This window comes from Heterodontus francisci, chromosome 41 (assembly GCF_036365525.1).
Source record: "Heterodontus francisci isolate sHetFra1 chromosome 41, sHetFra1.hap1, whole genome shotgun sequence".
In the NCBI taxonomy this organism is placed as follows: domain Eukaryota; kingdom Metazoa; phylum Chordata; class Chondrichthyes; order Heterodontiformes; family Heterodontidae; genus Heterodontus; species Heterodontus francisci.
This window is the reverse complement of record NC_090411.1, coordinates 5258103-5282394: the sequence shown is the minus strand read 5'-3', so window position 1 is coordinate 5282394 and position 24292 is coordinate 5258103.

Genomic DNA, 24292 nt, shown 5'->3' with positions numbered 1-24292 from the left:
TTTAGACAGTCTTACAGTGAACAGGGGCGATTTAGAATCCCCTACAGTAAACAGGGCCTATTTAGACAGTCTTACAGTAAAAAGGGGCTATTTAGACAGCCCCCTACTGTAAACAGAGGCTATTTAGACAGTCTTACAGTAAACAGGGGCTATTTAGACAGTCTCCGACAGGAAACAGGGGCCATTTAGACAGTTCACTACAGTAAACAGGGTCTATTTAGACAGTCCCCTACAGTAAACAGAGGCTATTTAGACAGTCTAACAATAAACAGGGGCTAATTAGACAGTCCCCTACAGTAAAGAGGGGCTATTTAGACAGTCCCCTACAGTAAACAGGGGCTATTTAGACAGTGCCCTCCAGTAAACAGGGGATATTTAGACAGTCCCCGACAGTAAACAGGGGCTATTTGGACAGTACCCTCCAGTAAACAGGGGCTATTTAGACAGTCCCCTACAGTAAACAGGGGCTATTTCGACAGTCCCCGACAGTAAACAGGGGCGATTTAGACAGTTCCCTGCATTAAACAGGGGCTATTTATACAGTCCCCTACAGTAAACAGGGGCTATTTAGACAGTCCCCTACAGTAAACAGAGGCTATTTAGACAGTCTTACAGTAAACAGGGGCTATTTAGACAGTCCCCTACAGCAAACAGGGGCTATTTAGACAGTCCCCTACAGTAAACAGGGGCTATTTAGACAGTCCCCTACAGTAAACAGGGGCTATTTAGACAGTCTTACAGTAAACAAGGGCTATTTCGACAGTCCCCTACAGTAAACAGGGTCTATTTAGACAGTCTTACAGTAAACAGGGGCTATTTAGACAGTCCCCTACAGTAAACAGAGGCTATTTAGACAGTCTTACAGTAAACATGGGCTATTTAGACAGTCCCCTACAGTAAACAGAGGCTATTTAGACAGTCTTACAGTGAACAGGGGTGATTTAGAATCCCCTACAGTAAGCAGGGCCTATTTAGACAGTCTTACAGTAAACAGGGGCTATTTAGACAGTCCCCTACAGTAAACAGGGGCTATTTAGACAGTCTTACAGTAAACAGGGGCTATTTAGACAGTCCCCTAATGTAAACAGAGGCTATTTAGACAGTCTTACAGTAAACAGGGACTATTTAGACAGTCCCCTACAGTAAACAGAGGCTATTTAGACAGTCTTACAGTAAACAGGGGCTATTTAGACAGTCCCCTACATTAAACAGAGGCTATTTAGACAGTCCCCTACAGTAAACAGAGGCTATTTAGACAGTCTTACAGTAAACAGGGTCTATTTAGACAGTCCCTGACAGTAAACAGAGGCTATTTAGACAGTCGTACAGTAAACAGGGGCTATTTAGACAGTCCCCTACAGTAAACAGAGGCTATTTAGACAGTCTTACAGTAAACAGGGTCTATTTAGACAGTCCCTGACAGTAAACAGAGGCTATTTCGACAGTCGTACAGTAAACAGGGGCGATTTAGAGTCCCCTACAGTAAACAGGGGCTATTTAGACAGTCCCCTACAGTAAACAGGGGCTATTTAGACAGTCCCCTACAGTAAACAGGGGCTATTTAGACAGTCTTACAGTAAACAGGGACTATTTAGACAGTCCCCTACAGTAAACAGAGGCTATTTAGACAGTCTTACAGTAAACAGGGGCTATTTAGACAGTCTCCAACAGCAAACAGGGGCTATTTATACAGTCCCCTACAGTAAACAGGGGCTATTTGGACAGTGCCCTCCAGTAAACAGGGGATATTTAGACAGTCCCCTACTGTAAACAGAGGCTATTTAGACAGTCTTACAGTAAACAGGTGCTATTTAGACAGTCTCCGACAGTAAACAGGGGCCATTTAGTCAGTTCACTACAGTAAACAGGGTCTATTTAGACAGTCCCCTACAGTAAACAGAGGCTATTTAGACAGTCTAACAATAAACAGGGGCTAATTAGACAGTCCCCTACAGTAAAGAGGGGCTATTTAGACAGTCCCCTACAGTAAACAGGGGCTATTTGGACAGTGCCCTCCAGTAAACAGGGGATATTTAGACAGTACCCTCCAGTAAACAGGGGCTATTTAGACAGTCCCCTACAGTAAACAGGGGCTATTTCGACAGTCCCCGACAGTAAACAGGGGCGATTTAGACAGTTCCCTGCATTAAACAGGGGCTATTTATACAGTCCCCTACAGTAAACAGGGGCTATTTAGACAGTCCCCTACAGTAAACAGAGGCTATTTAGACAGTCTTACAGTAAACAGGGGCTATTTAGACAGTCCCCTACAGCAAACAGGGGCTATTTAGACAGTCCCCTACAGTAAACAGGGGCTATTTAGACAGTCCCCTACAGTAAACAAGGGCTATTTAGACAGTCTTACAGTAAACAAGGGCTATTTCGACAGTCCCCTACAGTAAACAGGGTCTATTTAGACAGTCTTACAGTAAACAGGGGCTATTTAGACAGTCCCCTACAGTAAACAGAGGCTATTTAGACAGTCTTACAGTAAACATGGGCTATTTAGACAGTCCCCTACAGTAAACAGAGGCTATTTAGACAGTCTTACAGTGAACAGGGGCGATTTAGAATCCCCTACAGTAAACAGGGCCTATTTAGACAGTCTTAAAGTAAACAGGGGCTATTTAGACAGTCCCCTACAGTAAACAGGGGCTATTTAGACAGTCTTACAGTAAAAAGGGGCTATTTAGAATCCCCTACAGTAAACAGGGCCTATTTAGACAGTCTTACAGTAAAAAGGGGCTATTTAGACAGCCCCCTACTGTAAACAGAGGCTATTTAGACAGTCTTACAGTAAACAGGGGCTATTTAGACAGTCTCCGACAGGAAACAGGGGCCATTTAGACAGTTCACTACAGTAAACAGGGTCTATTTAGACAGTCCCCTACAGTAAACAGAGGCTATTTAGACAGTCTAACAATAAACAGGGGCTAATTAGACAGTCCCCTACAGTAAAGAGGGGCTATTTAGACAGTCCCCTACAGTAAACAGGGGCTATTTAGACAGTGCCCTCCAGTAAACAGGGGATATTTAGACAGTCCCCGACAGTAAACAGGGGCTATTTGGACAGTACCCTCCAGTAAACAGGGGCTATTTAGACAGTCCCCTACAGTAAACAGGGGCTATTTCGACAGTCCCCGACAGTAAACAGGGGCGATTTAGACAGTTCCCTGCATTAAACAGGGGCTATTTATACAGTCCCCTACAGTAAACAGGGGCTATTTAGACAGTCCCCTACAGTAAACAGAGGCTATTTAGACAGTCTTACAGTAAACAGGGGCTATTTAGACAGTCCCCTACAGCAAACAGGGGCTATTTAGACAGTCCCCTACAGTAAACAGGGGCTATTTAGACAGTCCCCTACAGTAAACAGGGGCTATTTAGACAGTCTTACAGTAAACAAGGGCTATTTCGACAGTCCCCTACAGTAAACAGGGTCTATTTAGACAGTCTTACAGTAAACAGGGGCTATTTAGACAGTCCCCTACAGTAAACAGAGGCTATTTAGACAGTCTTACAGTAAACATGGGCTATTTAGACAGTCCCCTACAGTAAACAGAGGCTATTTAGACAGTCTTACAGTGAACAGGGGCGATTTAGAATCCCCTACAGTAAGCAGGGCCTATTTAGACAGTCTTACAGTAAACAGGGGCTATTTAGACAGTCCCCTACAGTAAACAGGGGCTATTTAGACAGTCTTACAGTAAACAGGGGCTATTTAGACAGTCCCCTAATGTAAACAGAGGCTATTTAGACAGTCTTACAGTAAACAGGGACTATTTAGACAGTCCCCTACAGTAAACAGAGGCTATTTAGACAGTCTTACAGTAAACAGGGGCTATTTAGACAGTCCCCTACATTAAACAGAGGCTATTTAGACAGTCCCCTACAGTAAACAGAGGCTATTTAGACAGTCTTACAGTAAACAGGGTCTATTTAGACAGTCCCTGACAGTAAACAGAGGCTATTTAGACAGTCGTACAGTAAACAGGGGCTATTTAGACAGTCCCCTACAGTAAACAGAGGCTATTTAGACAGTCTTACAGTAAACAGGGTCTATTTAGACAGTCCCTGACAGTAAACAGAGGCTATTTCGACAGTCGTACAGTAAACAGGGGCGATTTAGAGTCCCCTACAGTAAACAGGGGCTATTTAGACAGTCCCCTACAGTAAACAGGGGCTATTTAGACAGTCCCCTACAGTAAACAGGGGCTATTTAGACAGTCTTACAGTAAACAGGGACTATTTAGACAGTCCCCTACAGTAAACAGAGGCTATTTAGACAGTCTTACAGTAAACAGGGGCTATTTAGACAGTCTCCAACAGCAAACAGGGGCTATTTATACAGTCCCCTACAGTAAACAGGGGCTATTTGGACAGTGCCCTCCAGTAAACAGGGGATATTTAGACAGTCCCCTACTGTAAACAGAGGCTATTTAGACAGTCTTACAGTAAACAGGTGCTATTTAGACAGTCTCCGACAGTAAACAGGGGCCATTTAGTCAGTTCACTACAGTAAACAGGGTCTATTTAGACAGTCCCCTACAGTAAACAAAGGCTATTTAGACAGTCTAACAATAAACAGGGGCTAATTAGACAGTCCCCTACAGTAAAGAGGGGCTATTTAGACAGTCCCCTACAGTAAACAGGGGCTATTTGGACAGTGCCCTCCAGTAAACAGGGGATATTTAGACAGTACCCTCCAGTAAACAGGGGCTATTTAGACAGTCCCCTACAGTAAACAGGGGCTATTTCGACAGTCCCCGACAGTAAACAGGGGCGATTTAGACAGTTCCCTGCATTAAACAGGGGCTATTTATACAGTCCCCTACAGTAAACAGGGGCTATTTAGACAGTCCCCTACAGTAAACAGAGGCTATTTAGACAGTCTTACAGTAAACAGGGGCTATTTAGACAGTCCCCTACAGCAAACAGGGGCTATTTAGACAGTCCCCTACAGTAAACAGGGGCTATTTAGACAGTCCCCTACAGTAAACAAGGGCTATTTAGACAGTCTTACAGTAAACAAGGGCTATTTCGACAGTCCCCTACAGTAAACAGGGTCTATTTAGACAGTCTTACAGTAAACAGGGGCTATTTAGACAGTCCCCTACAGTAAACAGAGGCTATTTAGACAGTCTTACAGTAAACATGGGCTATTTAGACAGTCCCCTACAGTAAACAGAGGCTATTTAGACAGTCTTACAGTGAACAGGGGCGATTTAGAATCCCCTACAGTAAACAGGGCCTATTTAGACAGTCTTAAAGTAAACAGGGGCTATTTAGACAGTCCCCTACAGTAAACAGGGGCTATTTAGACAGTCTTACAGTAAAAAGGGGCTATTTAGACAGCCCCCTACTGTAAACAGAGGCTATTTAGACAGTCTTACAGTAAACAGGGGCTATTTAGACAGTCTCCGACAGGAAACAGGGGCCATTTAGACAGTTCACTACAGTAAACAGGGTCTATTTAGACAGTCCCCTACAGTAAACAGAGGCTATTTAGACAGTCTAACAATAAACAGGGGCTAATTAGACAGTCCCCTACAGTAAAGAGTGGCTATTTAGACAGTCCCCTACAGTAAACAGGGGCTATTTAGACAGTGCCCTCCAGTAAACAGGGGATATTTAGACAGTCCCCGACAGTAAACAGGGGCTATTTGGACAGTACCCTCCAGTAAACAGGGGCTATTTAGACAGTCCCCTACAGTAAACAGGGGCTATTTCGACAGTCCCCGACAGTAAACAGGGGCGATTTAGACAGTTCCCTGCATTAAACAGGGGCTATTTATACAGTCCCCTACAGTAAACAGGGGCTATTTAGACAGTCCCCTACAGTAAACAGAGGCTATTTAGACAGTCTTACAGTTTCTTTTTTTCTTTTGGGCCTCCTTATCTCGAGAGACAATGGATACGCGCCTGGAGGTGGTCAGTGGTTTGTGAAGCAGCGCCTGGAGTGGCTATAAAGGCCAATTCTGGAGTGACAGGCTCTTCCACAGGTGCTGCAGAGAAATTTGTTTGTTGGGGCTGTTGCACAGTTGGCTCTCCCCTTGCGCCTCTGTCTTTTTTCCTGCCAACTACTAAGTCTCTTCGACTCGCCACAATTTAGCCCTGTCTTTATGGCTGCCCGCCAGCTCTGGCGAATGCTGGCAACTGACTCCCACGACTTGTGATCAATGTCACACGATTTCATGTCGCGTTTGCAGACGTCTTTATAACGGAGACATGGACGGCCGGTGGGTCTGATACCAGTGGCGAGCTCGCTGTACAATGTGTCTTTGGGGATCCTGCCATCTTCCATGCGGCTCACATGGCCAAGCCATCTCAAGCGCCGCTGACTCAGTAGTGTGTATAAGCTGGGGATGTTGGCCGCTTTAAGGACTTCTGTGTTGGAGATATAGTCCTGCCACCTGATGCCAAGTATTCTCCGAAGGCAGCGAAGATGGAATGAATTGAGACGTCGCTCTTGGCTGGCATACGTTGTCCAGGCCTCGCTGCCGTAGAGCAAGGTACTGAGGACACAGGCCTGATACACTCGGACTTTTGTGTTCCGTGTCAGTGCGCCATTTTCCCACACTCTCTTGGCCAGTCTGAACATAGCAGTGGAAGCCTTACCCATGCGCTTGTTGATTTCTGCATCTAGAGACAGGTTACTGGTGATAGTTGAGCCTAGGTAGGTGAACTCTTGAACCACTTCCAGAGCGTGGTCGCCAATATTGATGGATGGAGCATTTCTGACATCCTGCCCCATGATGTTCGTTTTCTTGAGGCTGATGGTTAGGCCAAATTCATTGCAGGCAGACGCAAACCTGTCGATGAGACTCTGCAGGCATTCTTCAGTGTGAGATGTTAAAGCAGCATCGTCAGCAAAGAGGAGTTCTCTGATGAGGACTTTCCGTACTTTGGACTTCGCTCTTAGACGGGCAAGGTTGAACAACCTGCCCCCTGATCTTGTGTGGAGGAAAATTCCTTCTTCAGAGGATTTGAACGCATGTGAAAGCAGCAGGGAGAAGAAAATCCCAAAAAGTGTGGGTGCGAGAACACAGCCCTGTTTCACACCACTCAGGATAGGAAAGGGCTCTGATGAGGAGCCACCATGTTGAATTGTGCCTTTCATATTGTCATGGAATGAGGTGATGATACTTAGTAGCTTTGGTGGACATCCGATCTTTTCTAGTAGTCTGAAGAGACCACGTCTGCTGACGAGGTCAAAGGCTTTGGTGAGATCAATGAAAGCAATGTAGAGGGGCATCTGTTGTTCACGGCATTTCTCCTGTATCTGACGAAGGGAGAACAGCATGTCAATAGTCGATCTCTCTGCACGAAAGCCACACTGTGCCTCAGGGTAGACGCGCTCGGCCAGCTTCTGGAGCCTGTTCAGAGCGACTCGAGCAAAGACTTTCCCCACTATGCTGAGCAGGGAGATTCCACGGTAGTTGTTGCAGTCACCGCGGTCACCTTTGTTTTTATAGAGGGTGATGATGTTGGCATCACGCATGTCCTGGGGTACTGCTCCCTCGTCCCAGCACAGGCATAGCAGTTCATGTAGTGCTGAGAGTATAGCAGGCTTGGCACTCTTGATTATTTCAGGGGTAATGCTGTCCTTCCCAGGGGCTTTTCCGCTGGCTAGGGAATCAATGGCATCACTGAGTTCCGATTTGGTTGGCTGTATGTCCAGCTCATCCATGACTGGTAGAGGCTGGGCTGCATTGAGGGCAGTCTCAGTGACAGCATTCTCCCTGGAGTACAGTTCTAGGTAGTGCTCAACCCAGCGGTCCATCTGTTTGCGTTGGTCAGTGATGATGTCCCCCGATTTAGATTTGAGGGGGGTGATCTTCTTGATGGTTGGCCCAAGAGCTCTCTTCATGCCATCATACATTCCTCTGATGTTTCCGGTGTCTGAGGCCAGCTGAATATGACTGCATAGGTGTTGCCAGTAGTCGTTTGCGCAACGCCTAGCTGTTCTTTGTGCAGTACTTCTGGCTGCTTTAAGTGCTGCGGATGTTAAATCGCTGGGGGCTTTCTTGTAGTTCAAAAGTGCAATGCGCTTAGCGGCTATGACAGGTTCCAGCTCTTCATTATGAGATTGAAACCAGTCTGCATTTCTCTTCGCACTTTTGCCGTAGGTGGTCAAAGCTGACTCATAGATGGCGTCTCTGATGTGGGCCCACTTGGTCTCAGCATCCCCTGTGGGAGTGTTTTGAAGGGCTGTTACAAGTGAATTTAGAAATTTTTGTAACAGCTGTGGGTGAGAAATTCTGCTCGTGTTGATGCGCGGGTGGCCCTTCTGCTTGGAATGATGCAACTTCTTTGGTCTGAGTCTAACCTTGCTGCACACCAGGGAGTGGTCGGTGTCGCAGTCCGCACTGTGGAAGCTGCGTGTGATTTGAACACTGTTTAAGGCGGCTCGCCTTGTGACAATGAGGTCTAGCTGGTGCCAACGACGTGATCTTGGGTGCCTCCATGAAACCTGGTGACAGGGTTTAGTGTGAAAGAACGAGTTGGTGATGCAGAGGTTATGATAGGTACACAACTCAAGCAGTCTCTGCCCGTTCTCATTCATCCTTCCAACGCCATAGCGCCCAAGGCAGGAGGGCCATGAGTCATGGTCGGCCCCAACCCTGGCATTAAAGTCCCCCAGCAGGAATAGGTGTTCGGTGTTGGGGATGCTGCTAATGATGTTATGGAGTTGTTCATAGAACTGGTCTTTAGCTTCAGGTGCGGAACAGAGTGTTGGAGCATAGATGCTGAGTAGGTGTACTGGACCAGAGGTGGTGAGCAGTCGGATGGACAGTATGCGTTCCGAGCCATTTGAGGGAGGCTCTATCATGCTGAGCAAGGAGTTTCTGATGGCGAAGCCCACTCCATGCTGTCTTGGTTCTTCAGGATCCCTGCCCTGCCAGAAGAAGGTGTAGTCTTGCTCTGCTAGAGAGCCACTCGCGGGGAGGCGAGTCTCCTGAAGTGCTGCAATGTCCACATTGAGTCTACTGAGCTCGTTGTTAATGATGGCGGTCTTCCGAGAATCGTTGATTTGTGTAAGGTCTTCCGACAGGCCAGGACACATAGTTCTGACGTTCCAGCTTGCAAAGCGAAGGGCTGGTACCTTCTTTCCTTTTTTCATGTTGTTTGGTGCGGTGTATCAGTCCACCTTTCGGGCAATGACCCTGAGCTCCAAGCACCCATTGAAGCAGGCAGACTGTGGCGGGACAGAACCTTATTGACCGGGGGCTGCCCGGTTTGAGGCGGGCGGTAGCTGTCCAGTGAGGTGCAATGACCTCTAGACAGTCCCCTACAGTAAACAGAGGCTATTTAGACAGTCTTACAGTAAACAGGGGCTATTTAGACAGTCCCCTACAGCAAACAGGGGCTATTTAGACAGTCCCCTACAGTAAACAGGGGCTATTTAGACAGTCCCCTACAGTAAACAGGGGCTATTTAGACAGTCTTACAGTAAACAAGGGCTATTTCGACAGTCCCCTACAGTAAACAGGGTCTATTTAGACAGTCTTACAGTAAACAGGGGCTATTTAGACAGTCCCCTACAGTAAACAGAGGCTATTTAGACAGTCTTACAGTAAACATGGGCTATTTAGACAGTCCCCTACAGTAAACAGAGGCTATTTAGACAGTCTTACAGTGAACAGGGGCGATTTAGAATCCCCTACAGTAAGCAGGGCCTATTTAGACAGTCTTACAGTAAACAGGGGCTATTTAGACAGTCCCCTACAGTAAACAGGGGCTATTTAGACAGTCTTACAGTAAACAGGGGCTATTTAGACAGTCCCCTAATGTAAACAGAGGCTATTTAGACAGTCTTACAGTAAACAGGGACTATTTAGACAGTCCCCTACAGTAAACAGAGGCTATTTAGACAGTCTTACAGTAAACAGGGGCTATTTAGACAGTCCCCTACATTAAACAGAGGCTATTTAGACAGTCCCCTACAGTAAACAGAGGCTATTTAGACAGTCTTACAGTAAACAGGGTCTATTTAGACAGTCCCTGACAGTAAACAGAGGCTATTTAGACAGTCGTACAGTAAACAGGGGCTATTTAGACAGTCCCCTACAGTAAACAGAGGCTATTTAGACAGTCTTACAGTAAACAGGGTCTATTTAGACAGTCCCTGACAGTAAACAGAGGCTATTTCGACAGTCGTACAGTAAACAGGGGCGATTTAGAGTCCCCTACAGTAAACAGGGGCTATTTAGACAGTCCCCTACAGTAAACAGGGGCTATTTAGACAGTCCCCTACAGTAAACAGGGGCTATTTAGACAGTCTTACAGTAAACAGGGGCTATTTAGACAGTCCCCTACTGTAAACAGAGGCTATTTAGACAGTCTTACAGTAAACAGGTGCTATTTAGACAGTCTCCGACAGTAAACAGGGGCCATTTAGACAGTTCACTACAGTAAACAGGGTCTATTTAGACAGTCCCCTACAGTAAACAGAGGCTATTTAGACAGTCTAACAATAAACAGGGGCTAATTAGACAGTCCCCTACAGTAAAGAGGGGCTATTTAGACAGTCCCCTACAGTAAACAGGGGCTATTTGGACAGTGCCCTCCAGTAAACAGGGGATATTTAGACAGTCCCCGACAGTAAACAGGGGCTATTTGGACAGTACCCTCCAGTAAACAGGGGCTATTTAGACAGTCCCCTACAGTAAGCAGGGGCTATTTAGACAGTCCTCTACAGTAAACAGGGGATATTTGGACAGTGCCCTCCAGTAAACAGGGGCTATTTAGACAGTCCCCTACAGTAAACAGAGGCTATTTAGACAGTCTTACAGTAAACAGGGTCTATTTAGACAGTCCCTGACAGTAAACAGAGGCTATTTAGACAGTCGTACAGTAAACAGGGGCTATTTAGACAGTCCCCTACAGTAAACAGAGGCTATTTAGACAGTCTTACAGTAAACAGGGTCTATTTAGACAGTCCCTGACAGTAAACAGAGGCTATTTCGACAGTCGTACAGTAAACAGGGGCGATTTAGAGTCCCCTACAGTAAACAGGGGCTATTTAGACAGTCCCCTACAGTAAACAGGGGCTATTTAGACAGTCCCCTACAGTAAACAGGGGCTATTTAGACAGTCTTACAGTAAACAGGGACTATTTAGACAGTCCCCTACAGTAAACAGAGGCTATTTAGACAGTCTTACAGTAAACAGGGGCTATTTAGACAGTCTCCAACAGCAAACAGGGGCTATTTATACAGTCCCCTACAGTAAACAGGGGCTATTTGGACAGTGCCCTCCAGTAAACAGGGGATATTTAGACAGTCCCCTACTGTAAACAGAGGCTATTTAGACAGTCTTACAGTAAACAGGTGCTATTTAGACAGTCTCCGACAGTAAACAGGGGCCATTTAGTCAGTTCACTACAGTAAACAGGGTCTATTTAGACAGTCCCCTACAGTAAACAGAGGCTATTTAGACAGTCTAACAATAAACAGGGGCTAATTAGACAGTCCCCTACAGTAAAGAGGGGCTATTTAGACAGTCCCCTACAGTAAACAGGGGCTATTTGGACAGTGCCCTCCAGTAAACAGGGGATATTTAGACAGTACCCTCCAGTAAACAGGGGCTATTTAGACAGTCCCCTACAGTAAACAGGGGCTATTTCGACAGTCCCCGACAGTAAACAGGGGCGATTTAGACAGTTCCCTGCATTAAACAGGGGCTATTTATACAGTCCCCTACAGTAAACAGGGGCTATTTGGACAGTGCCCTCCAGTAAACAGGGGATATTTAGACAGTCCCCTACTGTAAACAGAGGCTATTTAGACAGTCTTACAGTAAACAGGTGCTATTTAGACAGTCTCCGACAGTAAACAGGGGCCATTTAGTCAGTTCACTACAGTAAACAGGGTCTATTTAGACAGTCCCCTACAGTAAACAAAGGCTATTTAGACAGTCTAACAATAAACAGGGGCTAATTAGACAGTCCCCTACAGTAAAGAGGGGCTATTTAGACAGTCCCCTACAGTAAACAGGGGCTATTTGGACAGTGCCCTCCAGTAAACAGGGGATATTTAGACAGTACCCTCCAGTAAACAGGGGCTATTTAGACAGTCCCCTACAGTAAACAGGGGCTATTTCGACAGTCCCCGACAGTAAACAGGGGCGATTTAGACAGTTCCCTGCATTAAACAGGGGCTATTTATACAGTCCCCTACAGTAAACAGGGGCTATTTAGACAGTCCCCTACAGTAAACAGAGGCTATTTAGACAGTCTTACAGTAAACAGGGGCTATTTAGACAGTCCCCTACAGCAAACAGGGGCTATTTAGACAGTCCCCTACAGTAAACAGGGGCTATTTAGACAGTCCCCTACAGTAAACAAGGGCTATTTAGACAGTCTTACAGTAAACAAGGGCTATTTCGACAGTCCCCTACAGTAAACAGGGTCTATTTAGACAGTCTTACAGTAAACAGGGGCTATTTAGACAGTCCCCTACAGTAAACAGAGGCTATTTAGACAGTCTTACAGTAAACATGGGCTATTTAGACAGTCCCCTACAGTAAACAGAGGCTATTTAGACAGTCTTACAGTGAACAGGGGCGATTTAGAATCCCCTACAGTAAACAGGGCCTATTTAGACAGTCTTAAAGTAAACAGGGGCTATTTAGACAGTCCCCTACAGTAAACAGGGGCTATTTAGACAGTCTTACAGTAAAAAGGGGCTATTTAGACAGCCCCCTACTGTAAACAGAGGCTATTTAGACAGTCTTACAGTAAACAGGGGCTATTTAGACAGTCTCCGACAGGAAACAGGGGCCATTTAGACAGTTCACTACAGTAAACAGGGTCTATTTAGACAGTCCCCTACAGTAAACAGAGGCTATTTAGACAGTCTAACAATAAACAGGGGCTAATTAGACAGTCCCCTACAGTAAAGAGTGGCTATTTAGACAGTCCCCTACAGTAAACAGGGGCTATTTAGACAGTGCCCTCCAGTAAACAGGGGATATTTAGACAGTCCCCGACAGTAAACAGGGGCTATTTGGACAGTACCCTCCAGTAAACAGGGGCTATTTAGACAGTCCCCTACAGTAAACAGGGGCTATTTCGACAGTCCCCGACAGTAAACAGGGGCGATTTAGACAGTTCCCTGCATTAAACAGGGGCTATTTATACAGTCCCCTACAGTAAACAGGGGCTATTTAGACAGTCCCCTACAGTAAACAGAGGCTATTTAGACAGTCTTACAGTAAACAGGGGCTATTTAGACAGTCCCCTACAGCAAACAGGGGCTATTTAGACAGTCCCCTACAGTAAACAGGGGCTATTTAGACAGTCCCCTACAGTAAACAGGGGCTATTTAGACAGTCTTACAGTAAACAAGGGCTATTTCGACAGTCCCCTACAGTAAACAGGGTCTATTTAGACAGTCTTACAGTAAACAGGGGCTATTTAGACAGTCCCCTACAGTAAACAGAGGCTATTTAGACAGTCTTACAGTAAACATGGGCTATTTAGACAGTCCCCTACAGTAAACAGAGGCTATTTAGACAGTCTTACAGTGAACAGGGGCGATTTAGAATCCCCTACAGTAAGCAGGGCCTATTTAGACAGTCTTACAGTAAACAGGGGCTATTTAGACAGTCCCCTACAGTAAACAGGGGCTATTTAGACAGTCTTACAGTAAACAGGGGCTATTTAGACAGTCCCCTAATGTAAACAGAGGCTATTTAGACAGTCTTACAGTAAACAGGGACTATTTAGACAGTCCCCTACAGTAAACAGAGGCTATTTAGACAGTCTTACAGTAAACAGGGGCTATTTAGACAGTCCCCTACATTAAACAGAGGCTATTTAGACAGTCCCCTACAGTAAACAGAGGCTATTTAGACAGTCTTACAGTAAACAGGGTCTATTTAGACAGTCCCTGACAGTAAACAGAGGCTATTTAGACAGTCGTACAGTAAACAGGGGCTATTTAGACAGTCCCCTACAGTAAACAGAGGCTATTTAGACAGTCTTACAGTAAACAGGGTCTATTTAGACAGTCCCTGACAGTAAACAGAGGCTATTTCGACAGTCGTACAGTAAACAGGGGCGATTTAGAGTCCCCTACAGTAAACAGGGGCTATTTAGACAGTCCCCTACAGTAAACAGGGGCTATTTAGACAGTCCCCTACAGTAAACAGGGGCTATTTAGACAGTCTTACAGTAAACAGGGGCTATTTAGACAGTCCCCTACTGTAAACAGAGGCTATTTAGACAGTCTTACAGTAAACAGGTGCTATTTAGACAGTCTCCGACAGTAAACAGGGGCCATTTAGACAGTTCACTACAGTAAACAGGGTCTATTTAGACAGTCCCCTACAGTAAACAGAGGCTATTTAGACAGTCTAACAATAAACAGGGGCTAATTAGACAGTCCCCTACAGTAAAGAGGGGCTATTTAGACAGTCCCCTACAGTAAACAGGGGCTATTTGGACAGTGCCCTCCAGTAAACAGGGGATATTTAGACAGTCCCCGACAGTAAACAGGGGCTATTTGGACAGTACCCTCCAGTAAACAGGGGCTATTTAGACAGTCCCCTACAGTAAGCAGGGGCTATTTAGACAGTCCTCTACAGTAAACAGGGGATATTTGGACAGTGCCCTCCAGTAAACAGGGGCTATTTAGACAGTCCCCTACAGTAAACAGAGGCTATTTAGACAGTCTTACAGTAAACAGGGTCTATTTAGACAGTCCCTGACAGTAAACAGAGGCTATTTAGACAGTCGTACAGTAAACAGGGGCTATTTAGACAGTCCCCTACAGTAAACAGAGGCTATTTAGACAGTCTTACAGTAAACAGGGTCTATTTAGACAGTCCCTGACAGTAAACAGAGGCTATTTCGACAGTCGTACAGTAAACAGGGGCGATTTAGAGTCCCCTACAGTAAACAGGGGCTATTTAGACAGTCCCCTACAGTAGACAGGGGCTATTTAGACAGTCCCCTACAGTAAACAGGGGCTATTTAGACAGTCTTACAGTAAACAGGGACTATTTAGACAGTCCCCTACAGTAAACAGAGGCTATTTAGACAGTCTTACAGTAAACAGGGGCTATTTAGACAGTCTCCAACAGCAAACAGGGGCTATTTATACAGTCCCCTACAGTAAACAGGGGCTATTTGGACAGTGCCCTCCAGTAAACAGGGGATATTTAGACAGTCCCCTACTGTAAACAGAGGCTATTTAGACAGTCTTACAGTAAACAGGTGCTATTTAGACAGTCTCCGACAGTAAACAGGGGCCATTTAGTCAGTTCACTACAGTAAACAGGGTCTATTTAGACAGTCCCCTACAGTAAACAGAGGCTATTTAGACAGTCTAACAATAAACAGGGGCTAATTAGACAGTCCCCTACAGTAAAGAGGGGCTATTTAGACAGTCCCCTACAGTAAACAGGGGCTATTTGGACAGTGCCCTCCAGTAAACAGGGGATATTTAGACAGTACCCTCCAGTAAACAGGGGCTATTTAGACAGTCCCCTACAGTAAACAGGGGCTATTTCGACAGTCCCCGACAGTAAACAGGGGCGATTTAGACAGTTCCCTGCATTAAACAGGGGCTATTTATACAGTCCCCTACAGTAAACAGGGTCTATTTAGACAGTCCCCTACAGTAAACAGAGGCTATTTAGACAGTCTAACAATAAACAGGGGCTAATTAGACAGTCCCCTACAGTAAAGAGTGGCTATTTAGACAGTCCCCTACAGTAAACAGGGGCTATTTAGACAGTGCCCTCCAGTAAACAGGGGATATTTAGACAGTCCCCGACAGTAAACAGGGGCTATTTGGACAGTACCCTCCAGTAAACAGGGGCTATTTAGACAGTCCCCTACAGTAAACAGGGGCTATTTCGACAGTCCCCGACAGTAAACAGGGGCGATTTAGACAGTTCCCTGCATTAAACAGGGGCTATTTATACAGTCCCCTACAGTAAACAGGGGCTATTTAGACAGTCCCCTACAGTAAACAGAGGCTATTTAGACAGTCTTACAGTAAACAGGGGCTATTTAGACAGTCCCCTACAGCAAACAGGGGCTATTTAGACAGTCCCCTACAGTAAACAGGGGCTATTTAGACAGTCCCCTACAGTAAACAGGGGCTATTTAGACAGTCTTACAGTAAACAAGGGCTATTTCGACAGTCCCCTACAGTAAACAGGGTCTATTTAGACAGTCTTACAGTAAACAGGGGCTATTTAGACAGTCCCCTACAGTAAACAGAGGCTATTTAGACAGTCTTACAGTAAACATGGGCTATTTAGACAGTCCCCTACAGTAAACAGAGGCTATTTAGACAGTCTTACAGTGAACAGGGGCGATTTAGAATCCCCTACAGTAAGCAGGGCCTATTTAGACAGTCTTACAGTAAACAGGGGCTATTTAGACAGTCCCCTACAGTAAACAGGGGCTATTTAGACAGTCTTACAGTAAACAGGGGCTATTTAGACAGTCCCCTAATGTAAACAGAGGCTATTTAGACAGTCTTACAGTAAACAGGGACTATTTAGACAGTCCCCTACAGTAAACAGAGGCTATTTAGACAGTCTTACAGTAAACAGGGGCTATTTAGACAGTCCCCTACATTAAACAGAGGCTATTTAGACAGTCCCCTACAGTAAACAGAGGCTATTTAGACAGTCTTACAGTAAACAGGGTCTATTTAGACAGTCCCTGACAGTAAACAGAGGCTATTTAGACAGTCGTACAGTAAACAGGGGCTATTTAGACAGTCCCCTACAGTAAACAGAGGCTATTTAGACAGTCTTACAGTAAACAGGGTCTATTTAGACAGTCCCTGACAGTAAACAGAGGCTATTTCGACAGTCGTACAGTAAACAGGGGCGATTTAGAGTCCCCTACAGTAAACAGGGGCTATTTAGACAGTCCCCTACAGTAAACAGGGGCTATTTAGACAGTCCCCTACAGTAAACAGGGGCTATTTAGACAGTCTTACAGTAAACAGGGGCTATTTAGACAGTCCCCTACTGTAAACAGAGGCTATTTAGACAGTCTTACAGTAAACAGGTGCTATTTAGACAGTCTCCGACAGTAAACAGGGGCCATTTAGACAGTTCACTACAGTAAACAGGGTCTATTTAGACAGTCCCCTACAGTAAACAGAGGCTATTTAGACAGTCTAACAATAAACAGGGGCTAATTAGACAGTCCCCTACAGTAAAGAGGGGCTATTTAGACAGTCCCCTACAGTAAACAGGGGCTATTTGGACAGTGCCCTCCAGTAAACAGGGGATATTTAGACAGTCCCCGACAGTAAACAGGGGCTATTTGGACAGTACCCTCCAGTAAACAGGGGCTATTTAGACAGTCCCCTACAGTAAGCAGGGGCTATTTAGACAGTCCTCTACAGTAAACAGGGGATATTTGGACAGTGCCCTCCAGTAAACAGGGGCTATTTAGACAGTCCCCTACAGTAAACAGAGGCTATTTAGACAGTCTTACAGTAAACAGGGTCTATTTAGACAGTCCCTGACAGTAAACAGAGGCTATTTAGACAGTCGTACAGTAAACAGGGGCTATTTAGACAGTCCCCTACAGTAAACAGAGGCTATTTAGACAGTCTTACAGTAAACAGGGTCTATTTAGACAGTCCCTGACAGTAAACAGAGGCTATTTCGACAGTCGTACAGTAAACAGGGGCGATTTAGAGTCCCCTACAGTAAACAGGGGCTATTTAGACAGTCCCCTACAGTAAACAGGGGCTATTTAGACAGTCCCCTACAGTAAACAGGGGCTATTTAGACAGTCTTACAGTAAACAGGGACTATTTAGACAGTCCCCTACAGTAAACAGAGGCTATTTAGACAGTCTTACAGTAAACAGGGGCTATTTAGACAGTCTCCAACAGCAAACAGGGGCTATTTATACAGTCCCCTACAGTAAACAGGGGCTATTTGGACAGTGCCCTCCAGTAAACAGGGGATATTTAGACAGTCCCCTACTGTAAACAGAGGCTATTTAGACAGTCTTACAGTAAACAGGTGCTATTTAGACAGTCTCCGACAGTAAACAGGGGCCATTTAGTCAGTTCACTACAGTAAACAGGGTCTATTTAGACAGTCCCCTACAGTAAACAGAGGCTATTTAGACAGTCTAACAATAAACAGGGGCTAATTAGACAGTCCCCTACAGTAAAGAGGGGCTATTTAGACAGTCCCCTACAGTAAACAGGGGCTATTTGGACAGTGCCCTCCAGTAAACAGGGGATATTTAGACAGTACCCTCCAGTAAACAGGGGCTATTTAGACAGTCCCCTACAGTAAACAGGGGCTATTTCGACAGTCCCCGACAGTAAACAGGGGCGATTTAGACAGTTCCCTGCATTAAACAGGGGCTATTTATACAGTCCCCTACAGTAAACAGGGGCTATTTAGACAGTCCCCTACAGTAAACAGAGGCTATTTAGACAGTCTTACAGTAAACAGGGGCTATTTAGACAGTCCCCTACAGCAAACAGGGGCTATTTAGACAGTCCCCTACAGTAAACAGGGGCTATTTAGACAGTCCCCTACAGTAAACAAGGGCTATTTAGACAGTCTTACAGTAAACAAGGGCTATTTCGACAGTCCCCTACAGTAAACAGGGTCTATTTAGACAGTCTTACAGTAAACAGGGGCTATTTAGACAGTCCCCTACAGTAAACAGAGGCTATTTAGACAGTCTTACAGTAAACATGGGCTATTTAGACAGTCCCCTACAGTAAACAGAGGCTATTTAGACAGTCTTACAGTGAACAGGGGCGATTTAGAATCCCCTACAGTAAACAGGGCCTATTTAGACAGTCTTAAAGTAAACAGGGGCTATTTAGACAGTCTTACAGTAAAAAGGGGCTATTTAGACAGCCCCCTACTGTAAACAGAGGCTATTTAGACAGTCTTACAGTAAACAGGGGCTATTTAGACAGTCTCCGACAGGAAACAGGGGCCATTTAGACAGTTCACTACAGTAAACAGGGTCTATTTAGACAGTCCCCTACAGTAAACAGAGGCTATTTAGACAGTCTAACAATAAACAGGGGCTAATTAGACAGTCCCCTACAGTAAAGAGTGGCTATTTAGACAGTCCCCGACAGTAAACAGGGGCTATTTGGACAGTACCCTCCAGTAAACAGGGGCTATTTAGACAGTCCCCTACAGTAAACAGGGGCTATTTCGACAGTCCCCGACAGTAAACAGGGGCGATTTAGACAGTTCCCTGCATTAAACAGGGGCTATTTATACAGTCCCCTACAGTAAACAGGGGCTATTTAGACAGTCCCCTACAGTAAACAGAGGCTATTTAGACAGTCTTACAGTAAACAGGGGCTATTTAGACAGTCCCCTACAGCAAACAGGGGCTATTTAGACAGTCCCCTACAGTAAACAGGGGCTATTTAGACAGTCCCCTACAGTAAACAGGGGCTATTTAGACAGTCTTACAGTAAACAAGGGCTATTTCGACAGTCCCCTACAGTAAACAGGGTCTATTTAGACAGTCTTACAGTAAACAGGGGCTATTTAGACAGTCCCCTACAGTAAACAGAGGCTATTTAGACAGTCTTACAGTAAACATGGGCTATTTAGACAGTCCCCTACAGTAAACAGAGGCTATTTAGACAGTCTTACAGTGAACAGGGGCGATTTAGAATCCCCTACAGTAAGCAGGGCCTATTTAGACAGTCTTACAGTAAACAGGGGCTATTTAGACAGTCCCCTACAGTAAACAGGGGCTATTTAGACAGTCTTACAGTAAACAGGGGCTATTTAGACAGTCCCCTAATGTAAACAGAGGCTATTTAGACAGTCTTACAGTAAACAGGGACTATTTAGACAGTCCCCTACAGTAAACAGAGGCTATTTAGACAGTCTTACAGTAAACAGGGGCTATTTAGACAGTCCCCTACATTAAACAGAGGCTATTTAGACAGTCCCCTACAGTAAACAGAGGCTATTTAGACAGTCTTACAGTAAACAGGGTCTATTTAGACAGTCCCTGACAGTAAACAGAGGCTATTTAGACAGTCGTACAGTAAACAGGGGCTATTTAGACAGTCCCCTACAGTAAACAGAGGCTATTTAGACAGTCTTACAGTAAACAGGGTCTATTTAGACAGTCCCTGACAGTAAACAGAGGCTATTTCGACAGTCGTACAGTAAACAGGGGCGATTTAGAGTCCCCTACAGTAAACAGGGGCTATTTAGACAGTCCCCTACAGTAAACAGGGGCTATTTAGACAGTCCCCTACAGTAAACAGGGGCTATTTAGACAGTCTTACAGTAAACAGGGGCTATTTAGACAGTCCCCTACTGTAAACAGAGGCTATTTAGACAGTCTTACAGTAAACAGGTGCTATTTAGACAGTCTCCGACAGTAAACAGGGGCCATTTAGACAGTTCACTACAGTAAACAGGGTCTATTTAGACAGTCCCCTACAGTAAACAGAGGCTATTTAGACAGTCTAACAATAAACAGGGGCTAATTAGACAGTCCCCTACAGTAAAGAGGGGCTATTTAGACAGTCCCCTACAGTAAACAGGGGCTATTTGGACAGTGCCCTCCAGTAAACAGGGGATATTTAGACAGTCCCCGACAGTAAACAGGGGCTATTTGGACAGTACCCTCCAGTAAACAGGGGCTATTTAGACAGTCCCCTACAGTAAGCAGGGGCTATTTAGACAGTCCTCTACAGTAAACAGGGGATATTTGGACAGTGCCCTCCAGTAAACAGGGGCTATTTAGACAGTCCCCTACAGTAAACAGGGGCTATTTAGACAGTCTTACAGTTAACAGGGGCTATTTCGACAGTCCCCGACAGTAAACAGGGGCGATTTAGACAGTTCCCTGCATTAAACAGGGGCTATTTATACAGTCCCCTACAGTAAACAGGGGCAATTTAGACAGTCCCCTACAGTAAACAGGGGCTGTTTAGACATTCTTACAGTAAACAGGGGCTATTTAGACAGTCCCCTACAGCAAACAGGGGCTATTTAGACAGTCCCCTACAGTAAACAGGGGCTATTTAGACAGTCCCCTACAGTAAACAGGGGCTATTTAGACAGTCTTACAGTAAACAAGGGCTATTTCGACAGTCCCCTACAGTAAACAGGGTCTATTTAGACAGTCTTACAGTAAACAGGGGCTATTTAGACAATCCCCTACAGTAAACAGAGGCTATTTAGACAGTCTTACAGTAAACAGGGGCGATTTAGAATCCCCTACAGTAAACAGGGCCTATTTAGACAGTCTTACAGTAAACAGGGGCTATTTAGACAGTCCCCTACAGTAAACAGGGGCTATTTAGGCAATCTTACAGTAAACAGGGGCTATTTAGACAGTCCCCTACTGTAAACAGAGGCTATTTAGACAGTCTTACAGTAAACAGGGACTATTTAGACAGTCCCCTACAGTAAACAGAGGCTATTTAGACAGTCTTACAGTAAACAGGGGCTATTTAGACAGTCTCCAACAGCAAACAGGGGCTATTTATACAGTCCCCTACAGTAAACAGGGGCTATTTGGACAGTGCCCTCCAGTAAACAGGGGATATTTAGACAGTCCCCTACTGTAAACAGAGGCTATTTAGACAGTCTTACAGTAAACAGGTGCTATTTAGACAGTCTCCGACAGTAAACAGGGGCCATTTAGTCAGTTCACTACAGTAAACAGGGTCTATTTAGACAGTCCCCTACAGTAAACAGAGGCTATTTAGACAGTCTAACAATAAAACAGGGGCTAATTAGACAGTCCCCTACAGTAAAGAGGGGCTATTTAGACAGTCCCCTACAGTAAACAGGGGCTATTTGGACAGTGCCCTCCAGTAAACAGGGGATATTTAGACAGTACCCTCCAGTAAACAGGGGCTATTTAGACAGTCCCCTACAGTAAACAGGGGCTATTTCGACAGTCCCCGACAGTAAACAGGGGCGATTTAGACAGTTCCCTGCATTAAACAGGGGCTATTTATACAGTCCCCTACAGTAAACAGGGGCTATTTAGACAGTCCCCTACAGTAAACAGAGGCTATTTAGACAGTCTTACAGTAAACAGGGGCTATTTAGAAAGTCCCCTACAGCAAACAGGGGCTATTTAGACAGTCCCCTACAGTAAACAGGGGCTATTTAGACAGTCCCCTACAGTAAACAGGGGCTATTTAGACAGTCTTACAGTAAACAAGGGCTATTTCGACAGTCCCCTACAGTAAACAGGGTCTATTTAGACAGTCTTACAGTAAACAGGGGCTATTTAGACAGTCCCCTACAGTAAACAGAGGCTATTTAGACAGTCTTACAGTAAACATGGGCTATTTAGACAGTCCCCTACAGTAAACAGAGGCTATTTAGACAGTCTTACAGTGAACAGGGGCGATTTAGAATCCCCTACAGTAAGCAGGGCCTATTTAGACAGTCTTACAGTAAACAGGGGCTATTTAGACAGTCCCCTACAGTAAACAGGGGCTATTTAGACAGTCTTACAGTAAACAGGGGCTATTTAGACAGTCCCCTAATGTAAACAGAGGCTATTTAGACAGTCTTACAGTAAACAGGGACTATTTAGACAGTCCCCTACAGTAAACAGAGGCTATTTAGACAGTCTTACAGTAAACAGGGGCTATTTAGACAGTCCCCTACATTAAACAGAGGCTATTTAGACAGTCCCCTACAGTAAACAGAGGCTATTTAGACAGTCTTACAGTAAACAGGGTCTATTTAGACAGTCCCTGACAGTAAACAGAGGCTATTTAGACAGTCGTACAGTAAACAGGGGCTATTTAGACAGTCCCCTACAGTAAACAGAGGCTACTTAGACAGTCTTACAGTAAACAGGGTCTATTTAGACAGTCCCTGACAGTAAACAGAGGCTATTTAGACAGTCGTACAGTAAACAGGGGCGATTTAGAGTCCCCTACAGTAAACAGGGGCTATTTAGACAGTCCCCTACAGTAAACAGGGGCTATTTAGACAGTCCCCTACAGTAAACAGGGGCTATTTAGACAGTCTTACAGTAAACAGGGGCTATTTAGACAGTCCCCTACTGTAAACAGAGGCTATTTAGAAGAGTCTTACAGTAAACAGGGTCTATTTAGACAGTCCCCTACAGTAAACAGAGGCTATTTAGACAGTCTAACAATAAACAGGGGCTAATTAGACAGTCCCCTACAGTAAAGAGGGGCTATTTAGACAGTCCCCTACAGTAAACAGGGGCTATTTGGACAGTGCCCTCCAGTAAACAGGGGATATTTAGACAGTCCCCGACAGTAAACAGGGGCTATTTGGACAGTACCCTCCAGTAAACAGGGGCTATTTAGACAGTCCCCTACAGTAAGCAGGGGCTATTTAGACAGTCCTCTACAGTAAACAGGGGATATTTGGACAGTGCCCTCCAGTAAACAGGGGCTATTTAGACAGTCCCCTACAGTAAACAGGGGCTATTTAGACAGTCTTACAGTTAACAGGGGCTATTTCGACAGTCCCCGACAGTAAACAGGGGCGATTTAGACAGTTCCCTGCATTAAACAGGGGCTATTTATACAGTCCCCTACAGTAAACAGGGGCAATTTAGACAGTCCCCTACAGTAAACAGGGGCTGTTTAGACATTCTTACAGTAAACAGGGGCTATTTAGACAGTCCCCTACAGCAAACAGGGGCTATTTAGACAGTCCCCTACAGTAAACAGGGGCTATTTAGACAGTCCCCTACAGTAAACAGGGGCTATTTAGACAGTCTTACAGTAAACAAGGGCTATTTCGACAGTCCCCTACAGTAAACAGGGTCTATTTAGACAGTCTTACAGTAAACAGGGGCTATTTAGACAATCCCCTACAGTAAACAGAGGCTATTTAGACAGTCTTACAGTAAACAGGGGCGATTTAGAATCCCCTACAGTAAACAGGGCCTATTTAGACACTCTTACAGTAAACAGGGGCTATTTAGACAGTCCCCTACAGTAAACAGGGGCTATTTAGGCAATCTTACAGTAAACAGGGGCTATTTAGACAGTCCCCTACTGTAAACAGAGGCTATTTAGACAGTCTTACAGTAAACAGGGACTATTTAGACAGTCCCCTACAGTAAACAGAGGCTATTTAGACAGTCTTACAGTAAACAGGGGCTATTTAGACAGTCTCCAACAGTAAACAGGGGCCATTTAGACAGTTCACTACAGTAAACAGGGTCTATTTAGACAGTCCCCTACAGTAAACAGAGGCTATTTAGACAGTCTAACAATAAACAGGGGCTAATTAGACAGTCCCCTACAGTAAAGAGGGGCTATTTAGACAG